We start from the raw sequence: 27,625 nt of genomic DNA, 5'->3' as shown, positions 1-27,625 counted from the left end.
AACCAACCATACAATAGGCTACTGGTAGATAAATTGAAAATAAGAAAGAGCAAAGTGACACATTCCTTACCGAGTTTCATCAGATGGAAAAGGTTTTTAATTAAAAAAAATAGAAAAAATATATCCTAGTAATATTTTCATACTTACAATCATGTAGCAATAGCAATAAAGGAAAAAGAAAAAATACAGCAGAAGAAACTTGATTATAATAACAAAAGAAAAGAAGAAAAGACTGAAAATTTGTAAATATGACAAACTCTGACTACCCTGGGAAATGATGCAAACAAGCTAGTGTGATAGCTGAAAATTAACACTATCGTTATATTCATTCAGCTTAACGTCATAAGACTAGCATCATTTTGTGCCAAAAAAATGGCACTGTTCTGTAACCAGTTTGTTAAGCTAACCAAATACTAATACTACACAGACCTTGGATAAGAGGTTAAAAGGTAATGAATGTCAAGTAAAATGTGAACTGGGACAAAAGGAAATCTGCAATAACTACTTAATACGATCTACTACTACTAAATCAGTTTTAGATAATTACATTTATATTTGTGAGACTCCAACAGCTATCTGAAACCTACTGTAGTGGCTTATAAATAAAAGCAGATTACTATTACTTCTAGGGAGTATTTGAACCAACCCATTGTTGAAATACTTCACTCTTATAGGGATGGTAGTTTTGAAAAACCCAGATGCGTACATGGATGAAGACAGGCAAGGTCATTGACAAGCACTTGATAGATCTAGTTGACAAAAAGAAACTTTTGTGAGAGATCTTTCCTCTTCAAAGCACTTTTTCCCCTATTTCAAATAGCATCTTTGCTCAGTGCAAAATGCTTGTAACTGGCGTGAACAACTCCAATAAAGTGAGAAAGTAGGCACATTACACCATTTTATTAACTGAACTAAAAACCTTGTCACATGCACCACATTACCTCTTATTGCAGACGCCAACTTCTGAATAAGTTTACTTCTTTCTCTTCGTAATACATCTCTAACTGTTCAGTTTTAATGACGGTGTAGCAGATTCTGAGCTACCTCTGATGCCTAAAAATTGAAAGAAATGAGATTGCATCATTGATCCTTATATATACGAGTTTAAATAACCAATAGGCAGCCCGCGGGTTACGGATTCAACTTACATCGTTCCGATCTTGCGCCAGTTTTTTCATATATATTCATAATAAAATCGGTTCGGTTAAAGCAGATGTTATGAAGTTACATAGTTTCAGTCTTACAGCACCGTAAGCATCTCTCCCTCCCTCTCTCTCTTTTTTTTTTTCTTTTTTTATAAGTTGTTTAGTAAGGAATTCATAATTTTTTTTTTATAGTTTTTAATACTGTGTCCCCACTTACATCATCTTCAGACTTCTGTCATGCCTCAGGAACGGAACTTGGACGTAAACCTGGGGACTGCCTGTATATATTTATTTAACAATAATAAAGTACTACACTATTTATGTAATGTACTTAATATGCAGCTCCCAAACTTACAACTTGTACAGCATTAAGATTTTCTATAACTCTAAGAACCAATATTCCTATTGGACACAGCCTGACAGTACATCTGGATGCTATCAAGAGTGCCTAGTACTGACACTTGAAACTTTACTTCTCTCCATGGATAGAAGATTAAGCAAAAGGGTAAAAAAACTGCTCTTGGCTTTGTTCCCTTCAACTACTGTTTCTGAGCATGGAGCATGCTCATAGTTTGGTACAGAAAAAAAAAAGATACTTTAGTGTTTCTGGGATTGGATTACTAGATATGGCAGTAATTGTTATTTGTGATAAATGTTAATTACAAGAAAACAACCTTAAAAGCCCTAATTCTGTAGGTTTATCAGACTAACCTTCTTCAGAATGAAAGCCTTCGACTGGAGCCTTATAACAATTACCAGAAGGATCCTTTTCACAGTGACTAATGGCATTCCCAAGGTTCAGAAACAGAACTCTCAAAGCCCTTCTTCTCATTCTCTCCAGTTTCATTGTGGACTAAAGTGCTTCTCTCTTCTGTACCCTCTATATCAACAATTCTCTGTTCCTGTAATAATAAACAAAATTAATGCAATTCAAAATTTAAGAATAATTACTTTAGCACATACATCTAAACATCAACTGAAATAGCTATTTACATACACTATTTACTCAAATACTTTTTAAACATACATATATATACATTCCTTAATATGAATTACTTAGCATTAGTATGTTTTTCAAATACCTAACGCAAATAAAAAGAAAAACATCACAAATAGGTATGGAATGTACGTTTTTGATATAGCACACACCACTTGCTGTCATGAGGTAGTTAGTTCTTTGTGGGATAGAAGGGGGTAATAATTCTTAAACAAATATTTTGCATATGGAGAACCAATGATGGATTGTCACCAGGTACGTATTGGGAGTGGTGATGTTCTAAAAAAAAAAAATAATAAAATAACCAATTCCTCTAATCTTTTATCAACAATTGACCAGAAGGTCACAAGCAAGCAATAACTATGGTTAGTCTATGAGGCTTTTTCCTGCTTTCTCCACATTTGAAGACTTCTATAAAATGCTTTCCTGTTGACTCATTATATTTTCTTAATTCATTTTGACTTATTTTTAATTATCTGATTACAAAAAGGGATATTTAATGCAAATTATTTATTAATTGAATATATATAAAATAACTTTTAATTTTTCTCAAAAACAATATCTTTTCCCTCCTTTATACTCTGTGAAAGCAATTCCTTTCAAACTCTTATAATATCTACAGGCGGCCCGCGGTTAACGGCGCAATCGCTTAGCGGCGAATCAGTTTTACGGCTGTCGCCAAAAATGACAATTTGTCCAAAATTGCATTTTTCCTAACTATACAAACCTGAGGTCCTTTTACAATAGGAAGGTACTAGCGGCAGCTGGATAGGTCGTAAGCTTTCGAACAAGGGGTTCGGTAGTTAACTGCTTGTCCGACAGGCGCGCGCGCGCGACTGGGAGGTAAACAAATCACTTTTGCTTTTGGCCCAAGCAAAAACTGCAGAGTGAGGGGTGGCATGAGGTGGGACTATGTGTAAAAGGACCTCAGGTTTGTATAGTTAGGAAAAATGCAATTTTGGACAAATTGTCATTTGTTCCGACACGGCATACAAACCTTCGGTCCTTTTACAATAGGAGGACTCACTTCTTGGTGGGAGGAATCTGAGTCTTTTGTGAACAGACTGGTGTTCGCCCAACCTTGGAATGCCTCCCTGGTCGTAAGAGCGAGGGAGGGATCCAAGCCTCTGTCCGATTGATCGGGGTGTGCACCGCAGGATCAATGGTCAGACCTCTGGGACCAAGTACTAAGAGAGAGGTAAGCGTATCTCTTCGTACCAGCAAACAAGAACAAGTTCCTATTTGCAAGAGGCAACATAAAGTTATGGTTTGTCTCTTGTTGGCATCCACTTCCCCCCCTTGTAGGAGGAAGTGGTGGATCTTCGCTCCCATCCCTAGTGAAAGGGATAGGATGGGGCTCTGTCGAGTAGCTCACCGGCATCTCGTCCTTATCCAGCAAGGTGATGACCGTATCCCTCTACCCACAGGTAGAGGGGAGAAAAAGATAGGAAGAGAAGCCAGTCACTCTCTCATTCACTTATCTATTCTTACAGTCACACCAGGACTCGATGCTGTTCAGCCTGCTAGGGTCTGGGTTAGCTACAACGTTGTTGAGCAGCCACCACGGGTCCTAAGGGAAAACGATCCAAGGACCTGTGGGCAACTATCCAAAAGGTAGAAGGAGGTGCCAGTGGTCTGGTTGTACCAGACCCTGCCTTCAGTACCTGCGCCACGGAGAAGTTCTTGTGGTAACTCGAGGGGAGTGTACTTCTAGGTCATCTTGGTGCTGACGAAGAGTCTTCAACACTCAGCCTGGGATGTCGAGTTTCTTCAGAAAGCGCGGTCGCGCTTTCACAGGACAAAGCAGCATCTCCTTCGCATCGAAGGCGGTGAAGTCCATTAGGGAGGGGATTGTGAAGGACTCTAACCGATCGTCAGGAACCGAAGGGTTCAGAGTCTTCGCTACGAATTCGGTACGAAATCGAGCGTCACGAATCCCCATCCCCTGGATGCTTGACTTCGCAGGAAAAGTCATGCAATTACCTCAGAGGAAAAGAAGGGAATGGTCGTATGACCTATCCCTCTTCTCGACTTCGGTGATGTCATGGTACCCATAAACTGGGTCTATCCAGTCTGCCAGCGAAGTTGTTCTTCTTCGGTAGTGGGATAGGGACACCGACACTCAATGGTGGGTGTCGATGGTATGGATACTGTGACAAGCCGTTAGGACGAAGAAAAGGACTGTTATGGAACAACCGAACTAAGTCCACAGCGAAGTTCGTAACAGACTTGGGCGCTCTGACAGCTGCCGACTGACTGCGTTCGGTAGGAGGCAAGTTGTCCAAGCACCCGAGCAAGTCACGTGACCTTCGCCTTAAAAGGGTTATGCCAAGAGACTAAACAAATAATTTGTTCGTCACCGATGCCAGAAGGCAAGGTGATGACGCTCTTAAGGCATGTGCCCAACAGGCGAAAGTCAATTGCCTTCTAGAGAACCGCGGGTCCCTGATGGCAAGATATCTGATATCTCATAGTATAGTTGATTCTCGGCTAATAGGAGAAACAACACTATGTGTCGTTGAAGACGAAGGTGTACAGAAAATGCAACCTACGTCTTCACAGCTGAACCGAGAGAAGGATTCTCAAGATTCTGAACCTGTGCTACAAAGACTGAGAACGCTAACCGCTATTCATTGCTGTCCGGTGAGGATCGTAGTTGCAATAAAAGCGGAGCGCTTTTCAGTAATGAAGACAGGGAAATACTGCCTGAAGAACTGCTTCTCATGGGCTGAACATTTTGGAAGTAGAGCTGTCAGGTCGGAGAGTAGGCGATGTCTTCTGACATATCTGTTAATTCGGGGCGAGCAATTGAATAATTGCACACCTACGAATACGAGATAATTTTGAAGACAAACTCAGCTTGGTCCTGCCAAAAATCATTTCGCATTCTCGCGGATGCGATGCAGCGGGTGACTAGTACACGGACTTCTGTTACCGTGCGGTAAACAGAAAGATGAGAGTCCAAGAGATATCTCTGTTGAAATTCTCGCAATGTCGAAGGCGATGAAATCGAGCGTCACAGCAGTAGATGGTCCTTCATTATTGCGAGAATCCCCGTTAATCAGGAGACCTAAGTCCATGATTGTTGGGCAGAGATACGGTTCGGTAGTCAATCTAAACCAGGGGAGAGAGAGACGTAACCGACCGTGCATCTCCGAGACCTAGCTGATACTGAGCCGCTATCAGGCAGTTCAATACGCAGTAGCTCTCGGTGACTCGTCATCCTGAGTTGCCAGGTAATCCATTATTCCACGAAGGAATGCGTTCGGCTAGAACCATCGAGCATAAAGATACGCTCGAGCAATTATATTTAACCGAAACGGATTTCGTAAATACAAAAGCTGATTTGGTGTTGTCATGACAATACCCAGTATCTAAAATCGAAAACTGATAACTGCTGGGAGGGTTGCAGGCAACCACGAGTTGCAGGCAACCACGAGTTGTTTTCAGTTCAATTAAGATACAATTCGTCTCGGTCACAAACCGTAGAGTTAACTACGGTATGTGCCTACCCCCCGGACAATTCAACTGTTTAAAAGAATCATGTCGCGAGGGTAATATACGTAGTATATTTGTAGGTTCTGTACCACGACCTCCATCCAAATAAATTCTTTTCCTCTCGAGGAATGAGAATAAGGATTGGAGATCGACCGCCTTCGTTCTCTAGTCAAGAGAGTGAAGGAGAAGTCTTCCCCCCAAAGAAAAGCTTCACTGGTGAACAGAATACCGAAGACGATAGTTCAAGCCAAACTGGAAGTTCCCGTCCGTTCTTCTCTATTCCAGCTTAATCGCCTACTGTGAGATACTCTTCTTTCAGCAGCAGTCTTCTTCCAAATGCTAGAAATTACAGGAATTCGAGCATAAGCGAGGTTCCCGATTATCGTGTAACAATTATCGGGGATTCCTCGCTCACTTTGGACCGTGGTCTCGCCTAAGTGTTTGGAGATCGTAAAAAACTCGAACACTCTGAGTGCGCTAGAAATTCCTGTAGAATTCTAAGCTCTCTGCGAAACCCCCCACCGAATTCGTCAAACGATATCGGCTGGTGATCCTCCCGATTCCCGTAGAAATCGAGAAAGGGGCAGGAATCCCTCCTCAACGACCGGGGCTTACGTCAGGGTAGGACCCGAAGGTCCCCCCGGTAGCGCAGCCCTAACGTGGGATCTTACAGAGAAATCTCTGTAGGATCCCTCCCCTTTCCCTCGTAGCCGTAAGGAGAGAGGGAATGGGGGAGGAGTTGGATACTGGCTCGCCTTCCTAGCGGAACTAGCAGTTGGAGAAGAAAAGGAGCAGCCATCGCCTTACGGCGATGGCCTCTCAGACCTGGGAAAACGTATCGTCAGGAGAAAACGTTTTCCCGAGGAGGGTTACGAACTCATACTGTAGGTAAGGGTCTGCCGCCACTGTGAACGTCGTCTGGGTGGGGCTGATCGACACTGACAGGAGAGAGCCGATACCGCCTCCGACTCATTCCAGTCCTCGTCGAGGTCGCAAACCTCAGGAGGACCGAAGGGGGGGTATTCAAATACGGTGTCCGAAGACACGTAGAAAACGCCTCTGTCCGTTAGTAGAGGAGGTGAAGTAGCTTGTTCGACCCGGCCAGAACTGAGAGAGCCTTCTTGTCCGGAGACGAGAGACTACATGGTTCAACACAGTCGGCAAGCTCCGATCGCGGTCAGACCCCCGCCTTCTATTTGGGGGGTTTCCCTCTCGGGCCCCAAAACGACTCGAGCCGAGACGTGGCTCTGCTGGTGGGAGCGGCGATCCTTCCCCGAGGTCGTTGTGCTGACGAATCAGCGCCATAACCTCGGCAAAGTTCCGCCCTCTGGATCTCGGAAGTCACAGCATCTTGCAGAGTGGGACCGTTAAGCCTTCGAACAAGAGCATATTCCGAGAACCTTCCTCCTAAGAAGGGGGAACAGCGACAGCCCTCTCGGTCTTCTCCATCCACTTGCGCATACGTCCTGGCCGTCCAAGAACCGTGCCTGGCACGTAGGGCGTCGTGGTGGGATCATGAGGGGCGCACCCCTCACGATCACTCCTCAATACCTCGCTCCTCCCGGTGTAACCCGAGGAGGTTGAAGGTACGGGAGAGGCAGACCTGACGCTCCCTCCTCGCTCGCTGGCAGAACCAGCAGGCTTGGAGGGCTGAAGGCGATCGTCAACCCGCGGTGGCGATCGAGCTGCAGGCCTGGTCGAACCATCTCGCTGTGGAGAACGGCTGGACTGAGCACAGCGGCCCCGATCTCAGTGTCAGAAGAGCTGGTGCTGGTTGCCGTACCCGATCGCTCTCTGTGAGAGCGACGGTCAGGTGACTGCAGGCTCCCACTGTCACAGTGAGACCGGTGCTTGTCCTCACGGCACGTCACGTCGCTGGTTTCCAGCCGTGGCTGGCACGGCGAACGGGAGGACCTCTTCCCAGCCTCAGCCCGTGCCGGTCGTGGACCGTCACGTCCCCGGTAGCCAGCTGGTCGCCGCGAGAGCGAGAGCCGGTCTGGTGAGAGTCTCGTGAGCGGCTGTCACCAGTCTTCCGCCCCGTGCCGTGAACCTGACGCTGAGCGGACTCAGAGGTCTGGTTCCTGGCTGCACGGTCGCTGTAGGCGACCGTACACTCGGTACCTCCCGCGAACTGATTTTGAGGCCGAGACGGGACCCATGATGCAGTGGCAGCAAACCACTGACACCAGGCGAGGAAGTACCGGTGTTGGCCGGTACCCCTCTGGTCCCCCGTAGTCTTCTTCCTTGCGGAAGAAGAGACGGGCCCCGCTCCCGAAGGAGCAGGAGGACCAGCGGAAGGAACCCTCCCGTCCCACCGAGGTGAGACGGGTCCCGAGAACTCCCGAGGGAGACTTCTTAGGAGGGAGGAGGCAACCTTCTTCTTCCTCGGCTGTGAAGCCTTAGAAGTCGAAGGGGAAGAGGCGGCAGCCGACGACGATGAAGAAGATGAAGATGACGACGACGACACCTTCCTCCTCTTCTTCGTCAGCTTCCTCAGGACAGACGTAAGATCTGCTATCCAGGGCGGAGCCGGGGATGCTGTAGCCGAAGCCACAGGGCCCGGACGCACCTGTACAGACAGACCAAAGTCTGGGGTAGTACCACCACGAACAGGGACGACGTCAGCAGGTATGGGCATCTCAGGAACAGCAGGCACAGCCAGCACATGCATCAGTAGGGACAGCCAGCGCAGCAACGGCAGGGACAGCCAGCGCAGCAACTGCAGGGACAGCCAGCGCAGCAACTGCATGGACAGTCAGCCCAAGAATCGGCAGTATGGCAGGCAGCACCGGAAACACAGGAAGTGGAGCAGCAGCCAGCAACATCCTGGTACCGGCGGCAGGTCCAGGGGCGAGCTCTAGGGCAGCGGAGTTTTCGCCCCCCCCCCCGCCCCCCCCCTCCCCCCCCCCCCCCCCCCCCCCTTGTTTGGTCGCGGCCCCTGCCCCTCCCCCCCCCCCCTTGGCAACCCCCCCCCCCCACCTCCGGCAGCGCGGCAACCACGAGCGGCGGCGGCACGCCCCCCTCTCGGTACGGCGAACGGCACTTCACAGCGGCTGTAGGCAAGACTGTTACCACGTGAGGCGAGTACACCAGGTGAGGAGGGACGTCGTCACCTGGAGCGTGGTCACCACTCCATGGGTGACCGCAGTAGGCCCAGACATAGAACCGCATCCCCTGGACACTAGCACCCGGTCCCTGCAAATGGAAAGACGCCCATACCTCACCAAGGTCCACCCTCGTGGCAGTAGCACCTGCGGAAATAACAGTAGTAGCGATTAGTGGGGGGGAAGTCCCCTCGCGCGGGGGGGTGAGCCCTCTCCGAACGAGTGGAAGACAAACCCGAATACAATTGTACATCGGGCACCGAGCGCCCTCCCCCGCGCTCGACGGGTCGGGCGAGGAGAAGAACGCAGATAACCTCCCCCCCCCAAGGGGAAGGGCCATCTGTGGGAGCTGAGCAGGGGGGGGGGGGGGGTGTGTGTGTGTGTGTGTGTGTGTGTGTCTCGTTCCCCACCCCCGCACAGCACCCATGTACCCAACAATAATAATAAGAGCCCGAGAGCAATCGTGCCCTCGGCCCGAATGCAAGGGCATAAGGATCAATTCCCTGACTGAGCGGAACTTGAACCAAATAATATTGATGCAATCAATAATAAAAGGAATAAAATGAAAAAGAATCTTGCATTACGATTCACTTCACAATGAATAAGGGCTCGGATCGAGCGCATTTGAGCCCTCGGTTACCGAGCGCCATTTGCGCCCTCGGTACCGAGCGCAAGGGTAAAAGGATCCATTCCCGTAGGATTATGAATGGGAAACCTTGATCCATAATGAATTGATGCAATCAAAATATATATGAAAATGAAAAAGAATACTGCGCTTGCGATTTCACTTCATACAAATAAAAAGGGGAAGGATCAATTCCCGGGAAATAGCGGAAACATTGATCCAAGTAAACAATGCAATCTCAATAAAATATGAAAATGAAAAAGAACTGCACTTGCGATTTCATTCATTCAAATAAAAAGGGGAAAGGATCAATTTCCGGGTAAGCTCGGAAACTGATCCAAAATGGAGTATTGCTACAATCAAAATAATATATATGAAAATGAAAAAGAATACTGTACTTGCGATTCCACTTCCATACAGAATAAGTTTTCGTGCCGAGCGCATTCGCTCGGCAACGAGCATACAGGTCAAAAAAAAAAAAATATAAATGAAAAGAGCACTTACTTACGATTTTCATCTACACATTTCCAACCAAAATATACGCTCGGAGCGAGCGCTCTCCCGCCCTCGGCACCGAGCATACACAATACGAGGATCATTTCTGGGAAAATGAATTCCCCGCACTTAACGCCCTTCAGTCCCGGCACTCGGGTAATCGGAGGGCGTGTGAAACCAAGATCCTTTAATTCACAATTGAATTCAATGGAAATAAATATGAAATGATTGTACTTACAACTCAGTTTCACTAGATAAATAGAAAAAGAAAACACACCCATGCGAAAGAAAAAAAAAGCAACGACGATGAAGCGGGCATAGAGCGATGATACACGTCCACACGCAGCAGGCCGAAAGCAAAAGTGATTTGTTTACCTCCCAGTCGCGCGCTGCGCGCCGCCTGTCGCGGACAAGCAGTTAATACTACCGAACCCCTTGTTCGAAAGCTTACGACCTATCCAGCTGCCGCTAGTACCTTCCTATTGTAAAAGGACCGAAGGTTTGTATGCCGTGTCGGAACAAATATTCATTAAAAAAATATGACAATTTGTCGAAAAATGTTATTGTTATAATACAATTAAGTTTGTTCATACTTACCTGGCAGATATATATATACGTATTTCTCCGAAGTCCGACAGAATTTCAAAATTCGCGGGCACACGCAGTGGGCGGCCAGGTGGTGGTACCCATTCCCGCCGCTGGGAGGCGGATATCAGGAACTATTCCCATTTTCTATTCATATTTATCAGTGCCACTGTCTCCTGAGGGGAGGTGGGTGGGCACTTTAATTATATATATCTGCCAGGTAAGTATGAACAAAACTTAATTGTATTATAACAATAACATTTTGTTCATGAAAACTTACCTGACAGATATATATATATAGCTGAATCCCACCTTCGGATGGTAGGAAGAGACAGAATAGGATTTTGGGAAACTAAACAAATTAAGTTGATGATATACATCTTGTTCCATCACCTGTTAGCATAGCGACTTCGTGATTACTGTCACTAAAGTCTGCTTCTGCGTTACTAGAGTTGCCAGCAAGGTAGAGACCTGTAATGCTGGTGCGCTCTAGATGATCTGTCAACAGGGGCGTGACCACAATGTGACTAGACCATATGACCATACTTCTGAGGGCAACGAAGCTAAAACCACCACCTGACCTAACCTAGTTAAAGTTGTTCCATAACTTCTAGGCTAAAGAAAAGGAACGCGCCTCAAGCGACCAACCCTTCAAAGTTAAAAGCACCACCTCCCTTTTCTATAGGATATAGGATTCGTGTTGCTTGCTGCCCCCAATAATATATCTACGGATATGTATGGTCCTAGCGACTTACAGATCTCAAATGTCGTCTTCACATCCCGTCGGGAGTGTGAAGCGAACACAGAGTTGCTTCGCTAAAGCGTGGCACTCAGGATGTTACTGAGTGTCATGCTCTGTTGAAATGCTTCCGAGGCCGCGCCCTCACCTCTTGAGCATTCATATTAAGAAAAAATCTCAAATCTTTATGCAAACATAATGAATGAGACTTCTTAAAAGAAACTCCTTATTATGCCAGGGTGTTCTTGGACATGAACCAGTCTGGTCTTTTACGGAACACCGCAGATTGTCCGTTGACCTCGACTTACTATAGTTTTTATTAAGATAAAACTTGAGAGACCCGACAGGGCACAGGACTCTCTAATGCCTTTGCCCAATAATTTGTGCCATACCCTTGGTCTCCAAACCTTCGGGTCAAGGGTTAGACAGGTTTTCGTTCTTATCAAGAACGGAATGGCTTAGAGGACAGACCGCATTATGTCCTTTAAAGCTAAAAACCTCTGATGATAGCTAAAAGCTCACTAACCCTCTTTGCCGTGGCTAGAGCGGTTAGAATGTTAGCCTTTCTGGTCAGTGTATTAAGTTCGCAGAAAGGATAGGTTCGAAATGCTTTTGGCATCAGAAACTCAGACTACGTCTAAGTTCCATGCCGGAACCTGCGATCCAGAGAATTTCAAGATCTCCCCAGACCTCAAAGATCGTGAAGCTTTGTTGTTTGACAGAACCGAATCTCTGAGCCTAGAGGCCGTCAACAACATATTTGCATATTCTACAATAGTAGGAGCTTCTATCTTATCTCGTACTTCATACGGAAAGATAGAACCATAAAGAAATTCACAGAGGTCGAGTTGGAGAACAGTCATTTCCCTTCACTATCCAGAAACGGCCCGCTCCGATTGAACACTGAAAATAGGCAGCACTGCTTTGCCTTGGCCAAGAGACTGCCATTAATCTAGAAGATCTTATCGCTTCTCGATAGTCTGAACGCCTTCAGACTCAGAGAGGAGAGATATTAGATACTTCACTAAGTGACGAAGTTAGATTACAACCGATTCTCTCGGGAAGGGTCTTTGGACAATTCTCTGAATTACCTGACCTCTGTGAATCCAACCTCTTAGAGGCCAACATGTGGCGACTAAAGCTAATCCTCTAGGATCATGAATAAAGGGAAACAACTTAAGAGGAAGCTCCTTCGTCTTCAAATTACGAAAAACTTAACGAAATGACGCCCTCAGTCTCTCCTCACTTTCGAAATACTTCTAAGTGAGGGATTACTCAGACGTCAGTAGTTGTTGCCTTCGATCGAGAAGACCCGCACGGACGTGCACTAGTTTAACGAACCTCTTGAGGACCGTTACGTTCCGTGCCCAAGCCCAGAACCAATTCTCTGTTCTTGAGCCATGAAAGAGCTGAGAAATTATCCGAGATGATTTGGAGGCCACTCGATCCAAACTCACCCTTCGAGGAACTGGAGAGCCGACCAATTTGGCTTCCAATTCTTTCAGACAATGTGCCAGAACATCTGTTCCTCTGTTCGGATGTCTGGCACCCTCTCGCTATCACCCGAGGTGATCCCTCAAGCCGTTGAGAGAAAATTAGAATTATTACAAGATCTTTGATGTTATTCCAATTTCTTCGTGAGGAAAAATTGTAGAGGTCTGAATTGCTGTTTATTCAGGGAAAACAAGCTTCTCCAGCGAGGAAATGGTCCCCAGCAAACTCATCCATTCCCTCACTCACCTGCTTCCTTCCCTAAATAAGGCTGCACTTTGCATAAGCAGGAGAGCATTATTATAGTGCTATGCCGCGGTAGATTCGTACAGAGATCTGTTACCGTGCGGTAAACCCGCACCGACAAGTATAAGAGATATCTTGTTGAAATTTTCTAAGTAAACGGAAGGCATGTTCATTCATGATTACTAGAAATTTCCTCAACCCAACCCGAGGCTAAAATCCATGATTGTATTGCAGAGAGACGCAACCAAACGCGCATGACACCGAGCTAGCCGGTACTGCGTAGATCACATCACAGTAACAGCAGCCTTGTTCATCGTCTCGCACTATCTGCCTGAGTTGCCAGCTACTCCTTTTACGAAGGGATAGGTATGAAATTATCGAGCAAAAGGAAACTCTCAAGCAGGCATATTTAAACGAAAACAAAATTCGCTAAATACAGAATCTGAGTTGGTGTTTGTCGTAACAAATACCTGAATAGTTATTCTTACTCCGAAAACTCTTGGAAGGTTGAAGGGAGTGTCAAATAAATACATTAGAACAACAGTTCTTTCGGCTTCTATCCGCAGAGGTAAATACTATATGCGTATATGACTTTAGACCATGCGTTAGCAAAATGACGCAAAGATAAACTACGTAAGTATTGTAGTAATTTGAACATCGAATTCTCTACTACATCTTTCCTCGACGAGGAAGAGAGAAAGGAAAGGAAACGACTGTCCACGTTCTAATGAATGAGACTTTTTAAAAGAACTCCTTGACTCTTTGCCAAGAAAAGGGAGTAATATTCGAATAGAGATCATCAAGAGAGAACCGAGGATCGAAAAGGACCGTTCAAAGTTCTTATGATATTGGACATAAGACTTCCTGGATCTAGTCTACAAGTCTTTTTCTTACTCCCGGATGAGCCTCTGAAAATGAATGAGAGCTCTTCGAAATTTGTTAATGAGTTTATCCGCTTAAACGATAAAAACGTTTAAAATCTATGTCAATGAGAACTACCCCATTTATGAGGGGTCCCCCACTTAAATGACAAAACGTTTAGTATCTTGACAATGGGGAAAACGTCCTTACTAGACAAAACTATTAGCACTTTGCTAATAGGGGAAAACCCTTTAACATGACGGAAGTCACCCAGGAATACCGAGTATATAATCTTCCCGATTCTCAGAGAAATCGATGAAGAGGAAGAGGGATCGAAGAAAAAATTCGGGTATGTCTCTCCGCTAACTCGAATCCTTTTTAAAATTTCTGTAAAGGAATGTCCTGTGGAGAGTCCTGAAAAAACCTCCTCTTGAAGAGCGTTTATAAAGCGTCAAGCGTCCTAAGAAACGTCCTGAACAGCAAATAAAACGCCTTCTACAAGTCTTTTCTCTCGCAAAGCGTCCTGCCGAGCTTCCACCGAAGCGTCCTGGCGAATGTGCACAAAAGCGTCCTCAAAAGCGTCCTGGAAAGCGTCCTGCTGAGCGTCCTGCCGAGCGTCCTCAAAAGCGTCCTGCTTAGCGTCCTGCTGAGCGTCCTCAAAAAACGTCCTGCTTAGCTACGAGCGTGTCTGAGCAGAGAACACCAAGTCTTCTGAACGACGTTTCAGAGAGGAACTCGTTGAGCGCCTTGATGCATGCAAGGCCCGCCAAGAGGCGTCCTGGCGAGCGACCTTGCCAACATCTCAATGTTATGACGAACCGCGTTTGCGTATGACGTTGAATATTTTTAAGGGACGTCCTCATGCGAGTCTCCATGGAGAGCCGCACGCTGCTCCTGAAGAGTGTGAACACTAAAGGAAGACGTATGGCTTTCGTCTTCCGCAAGGTGCTTGCCGAAGCGTCCTGGAGAATGTCTCTACTTATAGGACGTCGAGCACCTCCAAAAGCTTCCTCACGTCTAAATTGCCCTTCTTATGCCGACCAGAGACATAAGTTGTTTGACTGTGCAAAGCAGCTTGCCGGCCGTCAAAACTTATCAAGCTTGCTTTTTCGAAGTAAGCGAACGTTACATAACGTATACGGCGCGTGATGGAGAGGAGACGAATACTGAGTTGCTCCTCCAAAGGTGGAATCAAGAATGTCCTTGATTACCAATTCTTTGGAATGCTAGCGAGGTTGAAACAGCTCTAACTTCATGAGCGTTCACTCGCAGGAGCTCAATCACTCTTCTGGCAAGATGAATGAGCCTCTTTAATAATGTATAAATGATGTATACATGAGCGTTCACTCTCAGGGGACTCAAATCACTCTTCTGGCAAGATGAATGAGAAAGCACTCATACTAATGTTGATAATGATGTATACATGAGCGGTCACTCGCAGGAGGCTCAAATCTCTTCTGGAAAGATGAATGAGCCTCTTAATAAGATAAAATGATATACAGAGCGTTCACTTGCAAAGGAGGTGCTCAAATCACTCTTCTGAAAAAAGAGAAGAGCATCTAAAATGTCCCTTAGAAAAAGCCAGTGATTCTTCAAAAGGGTAAATGTGGCTCTTTACTCCTCATCCTCTCGTGACGAGAGAGAGGACGTGAAGCGTCCTCTTCTCTAAAGCTTCTTTAGGGAGTGCGAGTCCTTCCGAGAGCCCCAACCCCTGTGTGGGGAGGATGCCTCGGAGGCCGAGAAACAACCTTGAAGCTTCGTGCACGTGCTCGATCTTCGGCAGCCTGGGAAGCGACAACAGACCTGCCGAAAGGAAGCCAGATCAGCAAGAAAAACCCGTAAAACCTCCTTCGGCTTTTGACATGCCCTCTCCCTGGTTTCTGGGAGTCCGACAGAGGTCTAGGCCTAGAGGCGGTTATGGGGCCGATCTGACGTTCCCTCCTAACGAGAGAGAGGACGTGAAGCGTCTCTTCTCTAAAGCTTCTTAGAGGGCGCGAGTCCTTCCGAGAGCTCCAACCCTTGCGCGGGGAGGACGCCTCGGAGGACGAGAAGCAATCCTTCAAGATTCGTGCGCGTGCACGATCTTTAGCAGCCTGGGAAGCGTCAACAGGTTCTGCCGAAGGGACGCCAGATCGGTGGGGAGCCCCCGTAACCCTCTTGCGGCTTTCGACATGCCCTCTCCCTGAGTCTGGGAGTCCGACAGAGGGTCCAGGCCTAGAGGCATTATGGGGCCGATCTGACGCCCCCTCCACAACACAAGGGGCACTACACTCACAACAATGATTGGAGAGCGAGCACTTTAGTCTAAGATTACTTGATGTAATCCTCTAGCAGACAACTTCTTCTAGGCCCGTAAGCCATACCACAGGGTTAGGCAAAATAAAATCTACAGGAGGTTAGAAGGTTCATTATTTCTAACTTCGTTTACTGTGGAGGAAAACTCTGATTCTAACACGCTCTAAAATGCGTACATGATCCTACTTCTTCCGTAATCAGTCACACATTACATAATTACATTGAACTTATGCAAAGAAAACATGTAAACGCCATATACACTAAGCGAGTGTCTACCGAAAGTTCCGGTAGCTTCACCATCCCCCATGCAGACAACAAAGTCTGAAACTAGGCTAACTAGCCTCAGACATCAAATGCAATGAAAAATTTACGATAGCGTATGCCTAGCCACAAATCCAAGTCAATAATCGTAAGAATAATTAGGATACTTAAGCGGCTAATGAAGTTTCAAAATCCTAGGCGGAGGTCTGTAAACAGTTGTTTACCGACCGGCGACAGAAAAAAATATGAATAGAAAATGGGAATAGTTCCTGATATCCGCCTCCCAGCGGCGGGAATGGGTACTACCACCTGGCCGCCCACTGCGTGTGCCGCGAATTTTGAAATTCTGTCGGACTTCGGAGAATACAGCTATATATATATCTGTCAGGTAAGTTTCATGAACAAATTGCATTTTTCCTAACTATACAAACCTGAGGTCCTTTAACAATAGGAAGGTAACTAGCGGCAGCTGGGACGGTCGTAAGCTTCGAACAAGGGGAGAACGGTAGTTAACTGCTTGTCCGATCGTGCGCGCGGCGGTGAAGAATCACTTTTGCTTTAGGCCCATGCAAAAAGTTGCAGAGTGAGGGGTGGTATGAGGTGGGACTATATGTAAAGGACCTCAGGTTTGTATAGTTAGGAAAAATGCAATTTTCGACAAATTGTCATTTGTTCCGATACGTAATACAAACCCTCGGTCCTTTAACAATAGGAAGACTCACTTCTTGGTGGGTGGAATCTGAGTCTTTTTGGTGAACAGACTGGTGTTCGTCCAACCTTGGAATGCCTCCCTGGTCGTAAGAGCAAGGGAGGGATCCAAACCTCTGTCCGATTGATCGGGGTGTGCACCGCAGGATCAATGGTCAGACCTCTGAGCCAAGTACTAAGAGAGAGGCAAGCGTATCTCTTCGTACCAGCATTGTAAGAACTTGTTCCTGTACAGGAGCCAACATAAAGTTATGGGTTTGTCTCAAGTAGGCATCCACTCCTTCCCCCTTGTTGGAGGGAGGGAGGATATTTGCTTCTATCCCTAACTAAAGGGATAGATTGCGGGGCTCGGTCGAGTAGCTTACCTGCATCGAATTCCTTTCCAGCATGGTGACGACCGTGACCCTCTGCCCACAGGTAGAGAGAGAGAAAGATGGAGAAGAGAAGACAGTCGCACTCTCATTCAACCATTCATTCCTACAGTCACACCAGGAATCGATGCTGTTCTGCCTGCTCGGTGCTGGGTAAGCTTACACCAACGTGTTGAGCAGCCACCACAGGTCCAAGGAAAAAAGTATCCAAGGACTTGTGGGCAATATCCCGAAGGTGATAGAAGGACGTTTGAAGGTAGTCTGGTTGGCCCAGACACCTGCCTTCAGGACCTGCGCCACGGAGAAGAATTCTTACGGAACGCCAAAGAGGGTCCAATACCTCTGACTTCGTGGGCTCTCGGTCGGAGCGTACGGATGTCGTCACTACCATCAGCCTCGTAACGCTCTCCTGATCACCTCACGCAGCCAGAAAGAAAGCGTGTTCTTGGATACTTCTTTCTTGGTAACCCCAGTGCTAACGAAGAGGCGTCCGACACTCGGCCTGAGGTGTCGAGTTTCTTCAGATAGCGCCGTAGCGCCCTCACAGGAACAAAGCAGCATCTCATCCGATATCGTTTGTCGGTGAAATCCATTAGGGAGGGGATCGTGAAAGACTCGAACCTGTCGTCAGGGATCGACGGATTCCTGAGTCTTAGCTACGAAACTTCGGGACTAAATCGAGCGTCACAGATCCCCAGCCCTGGAATGTTTTACATTGAAGGACAGACCATGAAGTTCCCCTACTCTCTTCGCCGATGCCAGGGCCAGCAAGAAGAGGGTCTTGAGGGTCAGATCCCTGTCTGACGACTCTCGGAGTGGCTCGAATTGTCTTCGAGTTAAACTCCTAAGGACGAGAGTCACATCCCACTCAGGGGGGGGGCCTGAGTTCCCTGGGTGGGCAAGACCTTTCGAAGCTCCTCCATAAGCAAGGAGATCTCGAACGAGTTCGAGATGTCCAGTCCCCCTCAGTTTTAGGACGAGCGCCAGTGCTGCTTCTATATCCTTTAACTGTGGGTACTGAGAGGAGCTTCTCTCGGCGAAGAAACACGAGGAAATCCGCTACCGTGCTGAAGAGTGGCTCTGAGAGGAGATAGCACCCCGTCTACGACACAAACCACAGAAGACGGCCCACTTCCCCTGGTACACAGCTGCAGAGGACCTGTCTGACGTGTCCAGCCATCTCTGTTGCTGCGCTGCGAGAAAAGCCTCTCGTTCGCAAGAGATGGTGGATAACAGCCAGCCGTGAAGTGTAGGGACTGGACTGCTCGGTGGTAACGTCTACGTGTGGGCTGGGCTAGAAGGTCCGTTAGTGCATCATCTCTCGGTTCTTCCGCAAGAAGAGCCAGCAGGTCCGGATACCAAACGGCTTGAGGGTCGTTTTTGGGAGCCACCAGGATCATCCTGAGATTGGGACGTGACCAGCGCTCGGCTGATCACTTTCCGAATCAGACAAAAGGGAGGAAAGGCGTAGACGAAGGTTTTGGTTGTCCCAGGGGTGTTGAAGAGAGCGTCCTCTGCAGTCTGCCATGGGTCCGGCACGGCTGAGCAAAAAACTTGAAGTTTTTTGTTGTGACCGGGGTGGCGAACAGGTCTATGACCGGACGCCCCACAGGTTGAAGAGCCTTTCCGCCAACTTCTGGTTGTAGGGACCACTCGGTCCCTATTACCTGATCCCGACGGCTGAGCTTGTCTGCTACTACATTCCTCTTGCCTGGAATGTAGCGTGCTGACAGCTCTATCGAGTGAGCCGTGGCCCACTCCGTGCACTGCACAGTCAACTGGTGTAGCGGGAGAGACACTAGGCCCCCCTGCTTGTTGACGTATTGCCATAACTGTGGTGTTGTCGCACATCAAAACCACCACCGAGTGTACCCATCAAGCGGTCTTGGAAACTCTTGGAGAGCGTTAAACGCCGCCTTGAGTTCTAGGACATTGATGTGAAGGTGCTTGTCGTGATGGTCCCACACACCTGCAGCCAGCAAACCCTCCTCCAGGTGTGCGCCCCATCCCTCGGTGTTCGATGCGTCTGAGAACAGCAGCATCTCCGGGGGGGGAGTGCGTAGAGGCACCCCTCTTAAGAGGTTCCTGTCGTCGAGCCACCAGGCTAGGTCCTGCCTCACCTTCTCCGTGAAATGGACACGGGGAAGTAAGGTGGATCCTTTACCTGTGACCAACTCTCCCTTAGTCTCCACTGGAGAGACCGCAGGTGAAGACGTCCGTGAGGAAACTAACTTTCTCGAGTGACGACAGGTGGCCGATCACGACTTGCCATTGCTGAGCTGCCTGTTCCTGCCGAGACAGGAACGGCCGGCTGCCTCCCTGAATTTGCTGATCCTCAAGTCTGCGGGGCGGACTTGAGCTGCTACCGGTATCGATCAGCAATACCCAGGTACTTCATCTTCTGCTTGGGTTCGAGATCGGACTTCTCGTAGTTTATCACGATCCCCAGATCGCGACAAAACTTTAGAAGTCGATCCCTGTCCTGCAGCAACTGCGAAGCGGGAGCTCGCCAGGACCAGCCAATCGTCGAGATACCTCAGCGGTGAACACTCTCGTGAACACCTGTGGGGCGGTTGAGAGACCGAAGAAAAGTGCCCAATGAATTGGCTACACCGTCCCGTCGAAGATGAAGCGGAGGTACTGTTTCTGGAGGACTGATGGATGGGTATTGAAAATACGCAATCCTTCAGGTCCACTGAAAGCATGAAGTTCGTTCTCCCTGATGGAGTCCAGCACGGAACGTGCTGTATCCATCTTGAACCGAGTCTGGCGAACAAATCGGTTCAGGGGAGAGAGATCTATCACCGGGCGCCACCGCCCCCGATGCCTTTTCCACTAAAGAAAAAGGCGGCTGTAAAAGCCCGGTGACCGATCCACTACGACTTCTACAGCTCGTTTGGTCAGCATGGTCTTGATCTCCTCCCGCCGAAGAGCGTCGTCCTTTGAGGATCCTAGAACATATGTCTGAAGATGGACCGGGTTGGAGTGAGGGTGGCCGAGATTCGAACGGGTAGTAGATATCCCTCCCGAAGGACATCTACTATCCAGGTGCTCGGCACCGTAGCGCTGCCAAGTTGCCAATGGCTCGCTAGGCCACCCCCCACACTTCCGGCAGCTGGGTGAGGGGGGGGAACGCCGTCCCTAGCGTTTCCCACCTCGCTTCGACTTCTTCCCAGCACCTCCTCGGGGAAAGGAGGGCTGGGAGGAGGGCTGGTTACGGCCTCCTTTACCAGAAGTTGAAGCAGGAAGAGTCTTTCTCGGGGCTTCGATGGAGCAGCCGTCTTAGCAGCCGAGGAAGCGCTAGCTAAACTCTTAGGCTTAGCCGCAGTTGTACGAGGTTGCCCAGAAACCTTCGTAACTGCCTGGTGAACCAGACGGTCACTGTCATCAGTGCGCCGTCTTTCCACCGCAGCGTCCACCATCTTCCTCCGGGAAAGAGAGCGGAGGAAACTCTTCATTGGTCCGTTACGGAGTCCATTTTACCGACCCTTACAACGCCCGGCCCCCATTGGCTACCTAACGTCGTAAGGACAGGAAGGCGTCCCATACGACGGAGAACCAAGTTCGGCCCGCCCACAGGTTTGCCAGTCTGGATGGGCGAGGTAGGCGATGGAAACCCTACCTCCAGACTGGCACAGTCTACCTGAACAAGTCGGGGTCGTCTTCGAGGGCAGCAGCGCCCCCGAGTCTGGCCGCGACCTTGGTTTATACTGTGAGGGACTAACAGATCCAACCAGAGACTGCCTAGGAAAAAAAAGCCGCCATAGCGGTTTTTAGCTCCAGGCCCAGTGCCTCCATGCTGCGAAGAACCACAAGTTCTCCGACAGGAGCTGTCTGCAGGGACACACCTGGAGTTAGCCTAGCTAGCTCCGGGTTAAACCGTTTGGGTTTGGGCGGTATTGGATCCACTGATGGCACTTAGAACTTCCGCTGTCGCTGCAGAGGAGGAGGAAGTAGCTTGGAAGACCGTCCTGACTTAAGTGAGTCCTCTCGTCCTGAGACGAAATTCTCCACCTGGTCAAGGACTGAGTCTGCAAGCTCAGATCGCGGCAGTCCCACCGTCAATTTGGGTTCCCTTTCTTCGGGCCCCAAAATGACTCGAGCCGGACGTGGGCTCAGATGGTGGTAGCGGCGATTCCTTCCCAAGGTCGTTGTGCTGACGAATCAGCGCAATAACCTGGGCAAAGTTCCTCTGGATCTCGGGAGTCACAGCGTCCTGAGGAGTAGGACCGTCCAGTCCCTCCAACAGGAGCAGCTCTCGAGACCCTCCTCCTTCAGAAGGAGGAACAGCAACAGACCCCTGACGGTCGCCTCCAACCACTTGCGCGTACGACCTGGCTGGTCCTAAGACCATGCCTGGTGCGTGCGGCATCGTGACGGGATCGTGAGCGGCGCACCTCTCACGATCACTCCTAGCTACCTCGCTCTTCCCGGTGTAGCCGAGGAAGTTGAAGGTATAGGAGAGACAGACCTGACTGCTCCCCCCCCGCTCGCTGGCAGGAACAGCGTACGTGGGGGGCTGCAGCCGATCACCAACCCGCGGTGGGATCGATCTGCAGGCCTGGCCGTGCCGCTCACCTGTGGCGAGCGGCTCGACTGAGCACGTCGACCCCAGTCCCGTGCGTCAGACGAGCTGCTGCTGGCCACCGTCTCCGTCCGGTCCCTGTGGGAGCGGCGGTCAGGTGATCTACAGAGCTCGCTTTCGCGGTCGAGACCGGTTGAGCGTCCTCACGGCACGTCAAACCGCTGGTACCAGCCGAAGCTGGTGCCGTGGTCGAGGGGACCTCTTCCCAGCCTCAACCCGTGGCGGTCAGAGACCGTCACGTCAACCCGAGGTACCGGCTGGTCGCTACGAGAGCGGCCGCTGGCCTGGCGAGAGTCACTGCGCGACTCTCGACAGTCTTCTGCTCCGTGCCCCTCGGTCATGACGGTGAGCAAGCTCAGGCGTCTTGACTTTAGCTGCACGGTCGCCCGAAGGAGACCGTACACTCGGACCTTCTCGCGAACGAGAAGTCGAGCCGGTACCTGGCTTAGCAGCAGTGCTACCAAGACCAGGCGCGGATGTACCAGCAGTAGCCAGCACATCCTTGGTCCCCGTCTTCTTCTTCTTCTCAGAAGGAAGACGGGCCCTGTTCCCGAGGGAACAGGAGGACCAGCAGAAGCACCCCCCGTCACGCCAGAGCGAGACGGGCCCTTCGAAGGTCCCGCAGGAGCCTTCTTAGGGGGGGAGGAGGCAGCCTTCTTCTTCTTCGGCTTGGAAGCCTTAGAAGTCGAAGGATAGAGGCGGCAACAGACGACGAAGAAGACGATGAGACGACGACGACACCTTCCTCTTCTTCGTCAGCTCTCTCAGGACGGACGTCAGGTCTTCCATCCACGGAAAAGTCGGGCCAATTGCCGAAGCAACACGCCCCGACTGATCCTGTCCGGAAAGACCTGAGACCGGTGCAGCACCTCCATGACGAGACGCGACGTGGGCAGGGCAGGCACGCAGGAGCGGCAGGGACATCAACAGCAGGACCAGCACCAGCAGGACCAGCACCAGCAGGACCAGCACCAGCAGGACCAGCACCAGCAGGACCAGCACCAGCAGCAACATCAGCATGAGCGTCCCGCACCGCGCGCTTCGTAGGAGCGGCGCGAGCGGCTGGGCCAGCAACACTAGCTGCAGGTACGGCAGCATAGTCCGGCGTCACAGGCATCTCCAATTCAGCCAAACTCATCATTGGGACGGGCGGCAGATCCAGGGGCGAACTTTTGGGACAGCGAAAGTCGGGAGTCGGCAGCACATAGAAACCAGGTGGCGGCGGCACGCCCCTCTTAGGTACGGCAGCAATCGGCTTTTGGATTGATGCCGTGGGAGTCACCGACGCAATGTGTTGCGTGTAAACCACATGAGGAGGGGCGGCGTACGCTGGTGTGGACACTGTATTAGTCGTTGTTGTGACTACACCATGAGTTACAACTGCCGACCCCGCCAGACGTTGAATCAAGCCCTGGATACTGGGGGCCGCCCTGCAGTCCAACGACGCCCACACCACCTGTCCAAGGTCGTCACTCACAGAAGGCACACCTGAGGGAGGAACAGTCGGGTCAGTTAGAGGGGCACCCTCACGCCTGGGGGAGGACGAACCCCACCCAGAGCGGACGGAAGACCCCGAGTACAATTGAACATCCGGGTATCGGGCACCCTCCTCCACACTCGACGGATCGAGTGAGGAGAAGGACTCCGAAACCCCCCCCGCAGGGGAAGGCGCAAATCGTGGGGGCTGAGCTGGAGGTAGGAAGGATGACGAGGTATCCGTCACCAAAGGAGTCGCTGGAGAGCTTTCCGACGACTCCTTGGTCGATCTACGCCTCTTCCTACCCTCGTACAGCACCCACTGCGCCTCGGACAATTCACACAAACATTACATGGTTCGGTCGGGAGCATTTTCGCCCCGACACCGATAACATAATTCATGTGGATCAATGTCAGGATAAGAGCGGAATCCGCCGCATTTACGCCCCTCCAGCCCGGGACACACTCTACGGGCAGCTGGTGGGCGCAGCGAAAGCTCTTCTGGTCCATAATTAATTCAATTCACTTCACAATGAAAAATGAAAAAAAGAGTACTTACAATTTCATTCAAGACCACAAACAAACCAGTCAGAAGAAATTGTAAACATCCAAAGCACACGACGAAATAGCAGGCAGAGCGATGACGAACACGTCCTGTCACACCACGGCGCCAAAGCAAAAGTGATTCTTCACCGCCCGGGTCGCGCGGTGCGCGCACGATCGGACAAGCAGTTAACTACCGTTTCTCCCCTTGTTCGAAGCTTACGACCGTCCAGCTGCCGCTAGTTACCTTCCTATTGTTAAAGGACCGAGGGTTTGTATTACGTATCGGAACAAAAGGCATTTTAAGGTATTTTTAAGTCACAACTTTCGGTCAACAGTGCCACTAGCGCCGTTATGTCTAATGAGTTCATACTTTGTAGAAATGCCGTTCAGACCATAAAGGTTATGTAAATTATATTAACAAGTTTATGGAGAGTTATTAAATAGGTACAGGCAGTCCCCAGGTTACGATGGGGGTTCCATTCTTGAGACGCATTGTAAGCCGAAAATCGTCATAAGCCGGAACTTTTATGAAAAATCCTAAGAAAACCTTACTTTAATGCTTTGGGTGCATTGAAAACAAACTATGTACAGGCGGTCCCCCCGTTCCCGGGTTACGACGGTTTCCGGCTTACGACGTTCCGAGGTTAAGACGCTTTTTCTTAATATTCAATGGAAAAATCCGTCTGGGTTACGACGCTTGTTCCGAGGTTACGACGCTGACGCTTCCGACGCTCCGAGTTAACGACGCTTTTAAAAAACGCATACTATGATAAAAATCCTTTATAGTTTAGCACAGATATTAATAAAAATAAGTTTCTGGTTAGATTACAACAAAAATTTTGAGATTATGATGATTTTCGCACTTTTTATGTTGTATTTTTCTATGTTTTTTAGTGACGCCTCATATGCGGAACTAGTTTCCGAGCGAATGAAATACATACTAGTTTACATATAACAGTCCAAAAGCGCAAATAATGAAAAAATCATTGCTTGTTTCCAGTAATAATAACAAAACGAAGTTTCTGGTTAGATTACAACGCAAATTCCAAGTATCCAAAGAGAGACATTATCCAGTAATTTGATCAGAGAGAGAGAGAGAGAGAGAGAGAGAGAGAGAGAGAGAGAGAGAGAGAGAGAGTAGAGAGAGAGAGAGAGAGAGGCGTCTTCCGACGCTCCGAGTTAACGACGCTCCGAGTTTTAACGACGCTTTTGTTAAAAAACAACCGCATACTATGATAAAAAATCCTTTATAGTTTAGCACAGTATATTAATAAAAATAAGTTTCTGGTTAGATTACAACAAAAAAATTTTGAGATTATGATGATTTCGACACTTTTTATGATGTAATTTGTTCTATGTTTTTTAGTGACGCCCTCATATGCTGAACCTAGTTTCCGAGCGAATGAATACATCTAGTTTACATATAACAGTCCAAAAGCGCAAATAATGAAAAAATCATTGCTTGTTTCCTTCAGTAATAATAACAAAACGAAGTTTCTGGTTAGATTACAACGCAAAATTCCAAGTATCCAAAAGAGAGACATATCCAGTTAATTTGATCAGAGAGAGAGAGAGAGAGAGAGAGAGAGAGAGAGAGAGAGAGACGAGAGAGAGAGAGCAGAGGCGTCTCCGACGCTCCGAGTTAACGACGCTTTTAAAAAACGCAATACTATGATAAAAAATCCTTTATAGTTTAGCACAGTATATTAATAAAAATAAGCTGGTTAGATTACAACAAAAATTTTGAGATTATGATGATTTTCGACACTTTTTATGTTGTATTTTTCTATGTTTTTTTAGTGAACGCCTCATATGCGGAACTCGTTTCCGAGCGAATGAATACATACTAGTTTACATATAACAGTCAAAAGCGCAAATAACTGAAAAAATCATTGCTTGTTTCCAGTAATAATAACAAAAGAAGTTTCGAAGGTTGGTTAGATTACAACGCAAATTCCAAGTATCCAAAGAGAGACATTATCCAGTAATTTGATCGAGAGAGAGAGAGAGAGAGAGAGAGAGAGAGAGAGAGAGAGAGAGAGAGAGAGAGAGAGAGAGAGAGAGAGAGAGAGAGAGGCGTCTTCCGACGCTCCGAGATAAGGACAGAGAAGTGTTCGTTTCGTTAAACGGCCTCTGACTCATGCCAGTATATGTTTTGTTGATACTAATAATATAAGCCTATTTAAAGATACGTTTACTTTAATTAGTCTATATGATACGTAAATAGTAATCAACTGTTCTTGTAGCCCTCGATATTTGGCAAAATCGAAGTATCCAAAGAGAGACATTATCCCAGTACGTAATTTGATCAGAAGAGAGAGAGAGAGAGAGAGAGAGAGAGAGAGAGAGAGAGAGAGAGAGAGAGAGAGAGAGAGAGAGAGAGACGACGCTTTGGCAACAATGGTCTCGGGGGTTTTTATAGCTTCCTTCTGCTTGATGATCGTGGATATTGTAGAAGGATTTCGACCATACTCGTTTGCCAAATCGACGATACGAACGCCACGTTCATGCTTTGCTATAATTTCATGTTTTGCTTCCATCGAAATCATTTTCTTGGGTTTTCTTATCACCTGCTTTGTCTTTAGCTTTGAGACCCATGGTTAATAATAAAATAGACAAAATAACACAAAAAATAGGCGCAAATACAACGAACTAAACAACGACGTGTTAACATGCAGCACCAACAAACAAACAGACTGAACGCCATTTATCGGTCGCCTATACAACTAACACTCATCGCAAAATCGTATCTCAAATATTTCGTTGTATATCAAAGCTTGTATTTTCGCAAATTTTCTGTTAATATCTCAAAACATTGTATATTAGGGCAATCGTATGTCAAGTTTCCAATGTAATTTTGATCAGAGAGAGAGAGAGAGAGAGAGAGAGAGAGAGAGAGAGAGAGAGAGAGAGAGAGAGAGATGAGCGAGAGAGAGAGAGAGAGAGACGCTTTTGGCAACAATGGTCTCGGGATTGACGTAACGTTTATTTTCTGAACAGATAGGACAGAGAAGTGTTCGTTTCATTAAACGGCCTCTGACTCATGGCAGGAAATGTTTTGTTGATACTAATATATAAGCCTATTTAAAGATACATTTACTTTAATTAGTCTATATGATACGTAAATAGTAATCAGCTGTTTCTTGTAGCCCTCAAGATTTTGCAAAATCACTCCAGGTGTACATAAAACTTCAAGAATGCAGTGTCACCAGAGGATTACAATAGTTTTTACCTTCAAGAACCAGCATTCTTTTATGAAAATAACTCCAGGTTGTACATAAAACTACAGGAAACAACATGTAGTGTACCAAAGGATTACAAGTAAGGTTTTTATAACTTTTTATTAGTTTAAGACATATTTCCAAGCGTCGTTCCGGCTTACGACGATTTTCGGCTTACGACGCGTCTCAAGAACGGAACCCCCGTCGTAACCCGGGGACTGGGGAACCTGTAAACCACTATTGTTGCATTTTTCATCACAAAACCTTCAAATATTGATTATTTGCAATTTGGTGTCATTTTTCATCCCCCAGATCAGCGTTGTAGGCCGTAATCGGGAAATAATGTCTGATGAATATAATTGAGAAGCGCCTTAAC

The 27,625-nt window shown here is 48.0% G+C and overlaps 1 protein-coding gene and 1 long non-coding RNA gene across 2 annotated transcripts in view; both read right to left on the bottom strand.

Moving 5' to 3' along the window:
- Positions 1-987, bottom strand: part of LOC135226469 (forkhead box protein N4-like) — a 61,108-nt gene extending 60,121 nt beyond the window's left edge. The window contains exon 1 of the mRNA XM_064266072.1: positions 942-987. The gene's annotated coding sequence lies outside the window, so the exon portion shown is untranslated. The remainder of the gene's footprint in view (positions 1-941) is intronic.
- A 35-nt stretch (positions 988-1,022) lies between these two features.
- The window catches only part of LOC135226473 (uncharacterized), a 41,115-nt gene continuing 14,512 nt past the window's right edge, over positions 1,023-27,625 (bottom strand). The window contains exons 2-3 of the long non-coding RNA XR_010317230.1: positions 1,857-2,047; positions 1,023-1,053 (exon numbers count right to left, since the gene is read on the bottom strand). This is a non-coding gene — a long non-coding RNA (uncharacterized LOC135226473). The remainder of the gene's footprint in view (positions 1,054-1,856; positions 2,048-27,625) is intronic.

The sequence above is a fragment of the Macrobrachium nipponense genome, chromosome 14 (genome assembly GCF_015104395.2).
Source record: "Macrobrachium nipponense isolate FS-2020 chromosome 14, ASM1510439v2, whole genome shotgun sequence".
NCBI classification, from domain to species: Eukaryota; Metazoa; Arthropoda; class Malacostraca; order Decapoda; family Palaemonidae; genus Macrobrachium; species Macrobrachium nipponense.
Note: the sequence above shows the minus strand (reverse complement) of the source record. Positions and strands in the feature narration are given on the sequence as shown.